The sequence below is a fragment of the Anastrepha obliqua genome, chromosome 6, assembly GCF_027943255.1.
Source record: "Anastrepha obliqua isolate idAnaObli1 chromosome 6, idAnaObli1_1.0, whole genome shotgun sequence".
Lineage (NCBI taxonomy): Eukaryota > Metazoa > Arthropoda > Insecta > Diptera > Tephritidae > Anastrepha > Anastrepha obliqua.
Genome location: NC_072897.1, coordinates 39,820,291 through 39,825,013, shown reverse-complemented (window position 1 = coordinate 39,825,013; position 4,723 = coordinate 39,820,291). Strand labels below are relative to the sequence as shown.

Below are 4,723 nucleotides of genomic sequence, written 5' to 3'. Positions count from 1 at the left end.
TCGACGCTGGTAGAAGTAAGGTGCGGCCCAACGAAATCGGCTGCTTTTTCTACCTCGTACCGCCCATTACCTTTATCTTTGACCACGCTATAAGGCCCGATGAACTTGTTCCCCAACTTTTTAACTGAAAACTGTGTTACTTTTATCGCCACCAAATCCACCTTTTGATATCCCTGACTACTTTTACGCCTCCTGTCGAAATTTCGTTTATATACTTCTTGGGCGGCTTGGATATTGATTCGAGCCTCCTCTCTTAGTTTGTTGCGATCCCCTTGGAATGCGACCAACATTTCTTCTTGAAGCAACTTAATTATATCGGCAGGCATTTCGTTTCTCATTTTTACACCAAACATAATTTCGTAATCCTAAAAACGCTTGAACTCCTCTAATATTTTTCGGCATAGGAAAATTTTTAACAGCTTTTATTTTATCTTTACCTGGCCATATGTTGCCATTCTGAATTTCGTGCCCCAAGAAGCTAATTTTATCTCTTAAGAACTTACACTTAGCCCATTTAATTTGCAAGCCGTAAGGTTCTGCTGTTTGCAACACTTTTCGCACATTTGTAAGGCATTCATCGCTTGTTTGACCAAAAACTACTATGTCGTCTATATACATTTCCATTATTCCCTCGTTTATAAGCTGCTGAAAAATATACATAACGTACCGAACGAACACCGCAGGTGAGCTGCAGAAACCAAATGGTGCCCTAGTAAATTCATATAAACTCTCTTTCGTAACGAATGCCGTGTACTTTTGGCTACTTTCTTCGATAGGGACGTGGAAAAAACCATTTTTCAGGTCCATCACTGAAAAAAATCTAGCTGACTGCATTTTCTCTAAAACCTCGTCTATAATCGGTACAGGGAATCGGTCTTTTAAAACATTGGCATTCAGTTTCCTATAGTCTATGCAAACACGATAACTGCCATCTTTCTTTTTTGCTAGGACGACTTTGCTAGCTATATTTGCAGTGGATTCACGCACTATACCCTTTTCTAACCATTCCTTAATTTGCTTTTTATCAACACCACGCTCTGCTCCAGACATTCGAGTTGGACTCTCATTAAAGTTTAGTAGATTTCCCTTTGTTACAATTCTTAATTGAATCGGGTGTACAGCAGGGTTAGCAACCGGTTTATAATTATTGATTAATTTCATTATAACTTCTCTGTACTGTGGTGCATCGTCAATTTCGTGCCCCGATTCTACAACATTGTATGCACACTGAAATGTCCCATCGTGCTTCTGATCAAAAAAAAATACCCATCGGAATTAAATTCCAATTGGAATTGCTGAATGAAATCGTAGCCCACAATCACCTCGCAACTTATTTTGCTGTCAGCTTTAACAAGGAATGCATGATCGGATTTTATCTTATCCACCAAAACTTCTGCTTTGAATGCACCTTTAACCGTAGTTGTTACATTTCCCAAGCCATACAATTTCGCAGAACTTTTACTCAATTCCAAATTGCTAAAATGTTTCTCATACACAGTTTGCTGCATCAGCGATACATCCGCGCCAGTATCAATCAGACATGAAACATATTTGTTGTTGTCATTCTTTATTATGCTTACTGTCCTCTTCCCGTTCGATTTGTCACAATTTTTTGCAATGTGTCCACTACCATTGCATTTGAAACATTTTGTCTCTGCTTCGCATTGTGACCGTACGTGTGAAGTTGACCCGCACTTGAAACAATGTTGTTTCGAAACTCCACGCAGTTCGCTGCCGCCGTCTCTACCCTTCTGCGCTGGCTTCGCGTAGTTTTGCTTTTGCTCTACCAGGTTGTTGATTTGATTGCCACTCATCTGCTGTATAGCTTCGAAACGATCTCGCAGCTCTTTAAAAGTTTTAGCGCTATATAAAGGGTATTTCAAGTCGTCACGTACCTTTAAAACATCCACGATATATCGAATGACTGATTCATCTTCCACCGTTCCTAGCGCTGCTAGCTTCCTCATTTGAAGTACGTACTCGTGAAAATTCTCTTCATTTCTCTTTTTCCGTTGTATCAACTTCTGATGAACGTCGGCACTGCTAAGTATCACGTCAAACTCTTCGACTAGTGCTTCACATAAAGCTTCATAGTTTGAGACGCTGACCGTTTCGAGGAACAATTTGGCTGTTCCTCTCATCTTATTTCTTGCATTCACATACTTCTGTTTTTCTGTTAAATCGTACGCAGACGCATTTTCGTTGAAATTCTCCAGCCACGTTCTGATTGGAACTGTTATACCGTCATAATCTGGTATAATTTTTGCTTTTATTCGCTTCTAGAATTCTTAACATTTCGAGAAATTCAACTGAATTTGCCGAATTACTGCATACACTTGATGTTGACTGCATATTGTTCACGTTAAAATCTTCAGACTCTATCAACTTTAATCTAATTTTCTCAACTTCCACTGAAATTTTTGCTGCTGACTTTAGCTTCGAATCGTCTTCTTCCCCTTCTTCCTGACTCTTTTTTGTTGCTTGCGGCTTCCCACTTTTTTCAACTTCCAACTGAACTTCTACCGGTTTCGGTTCTACTTTTTTCTCTTCGACTTCTAACTGAACTTCTGTTGCTGCTTTACACTTCTTTTTGCTTGATCTACATATAGGCATTCTCGAACATTCTCATTCTTCGACTTTTTCCTAGTATTCTGTTGAGGTTGAGCCCCCATGTAAAAATGAAGAATAAGTAATTGTCAAATTTGTAGTTTATAGTATTTGTATTTATGTAAAAATGAAGAATCAGTAATTATAAAATTTGTAATTTGTAGTATTTGTATTTATGTCAAAATGAACGTCTTCGCTTTACGGCTGCTTCACCACTACTGACTATTCGCTTGCTCACTCATGTGACTTCTGCTCCTTGTCGCAGGGTTGCCATTTGTCACATATGTAATTGAAATGTTTTGTGTTTTATGCTATCTGCAAAATAGTTTTACATTTTTTTTTAATAAAACTACAGCTTTATGTACATATATGAAGTAATAGACATAAGTTTGAAAGTCTTTACAAAAAATTTTCTTTTATTTGTTGACAAATCTGCGAAGCTTCAATGTTTTGTGAGTTGTCGGATATATCAACATCAAACATATCATGAAAATTCTCAGTGGGCGAAGGTGCATCATTTGATACTACGATGTTATATTTAATACAAACGTTATGCAAGGCAGCACACACGTTTGCGATTAGAGTTTCTTTTTCAGGTTTATAATGAAGCTGACGAGCACCAAGTAAACAACGGAATCGGTTTTTCAGCACTCCAATTGTTCTTTCAATAATGTTTAGTGTTGAAAATTGCCTCAGCGCTTCATTCCGAAACGGACTTATAAGGTGTCATTAAATATGGTTCCAAAGGGTAGCCGGCATCGCCTGTAAATAATTTTTTTTACTGGAACTTAAACTTGTAATCTAATTTTATTTACCCAATAGTTGCGCTCACCAGCATTGTAGCGTTCACATAAAACCCGTTTGGCAGAACTTATATTCCAGATAAGGGAGTCATGAGACGAACCTGCATATCTCGCATCAAAAAAACGTATTCTCATTTTATGATCACAAATCTGAAAGCAAGTTTGTCTAAACCTAATTAAATACGGTTAAGGGAAACTTATTACAATATTGCATTTAAACTGAAAAATCCCTTTCGGTTGAATTAAAGACCTTGCTCTGCCTTATTAGGTGCCGAAACTTTTATATGTGTCCCATCTACGCAGCCAATCACGCCAGGAAATCCCGTTTTCTCAAAAAAAGACTGTTCTTCAGTTTTTTCTTGTTCAAACATTTCGAAATTTATGAACATTGGGCAAATTATTCTCTCCAATACTTCAGGAGTTTCAGCCAATATTGCGCAGACGGTGGGTTGTGATAAGGCCAAATTGAAATCATTTACGTTTAGTTGGTAAGATCCTTGCGCCTAAAAACGCAATGTTGTTGCTAATTTTCGTTGGTTACTGATGAATGTTGATCGTTTCCCAATTTTCATAGACGGCTCTATTTTCTCCAGGATAAATTTAAATGCTGGCTTACTTATTCGAAAGTAATCTACAGATCTGAAACAAATGAATATATGCAGTAGTTGACACATTTTAAGAGTGCGCATTATTGTACGTAGTTTGTATCTGGTAAATTAAAAATGTTGGATCTTTGTCTTATTCCTTTTCTTTAAAAACCGCAATCTTTGCTTTTTCTCTTAATCACTTGAACTATCGCCAGAATCTATCAGCAAAAACATTTTTGAGCATACATTTTAAACGAAAAACCACACAAAAGCAAAAGGTAACGGATGAAATGCAAAGATCGTATTTATTTCTGTCAAATTATCGATAACACGTCACATCAATACAATGTTTTAGTAAATACCCATTCTGCATTGGCGTGATGTTGATGTTGATACGAAGTGATGTAGATGTTTATACGAAAGGATTTCACCAAATAGATATTAAGGAAGAAGATATTTATAAGACCGCCTTTCGAAGGATGACACTATGAATTCCTACGAATGCCATTCGGGCTAAAGACAGCCCCAGCGACATTTCAAACGTTAATGAATCACGTACTTAAAGATTATATCAACAAAATCTGTCCAGTTTACCTGGACGACGTAATAATATTTTCGACTTCTTTAAAAGAACACATTAATTCAATAAAATTTATTTTTAATCGGCTACACGAAGCCAACCGCAAAATACAACTAGACAAATCTGAAAAAGGAAACCGAGTTCCT

General features: G+C 37.1%; 1 pseudogene; it reads right to left on the bottom strand.

Moving 5' to 3' along the window:
* Positions 1–3,307: 3,307 nt before the first annotated feature.
* LOC129250386 (putative nuclease HARBI1) lies at positions 3,308–4,084 on the bottom strand (annotated as a pseudogene).
* Between the last annotated feature and the right edge of the window lie 639 nt (positions 4,085–4,723).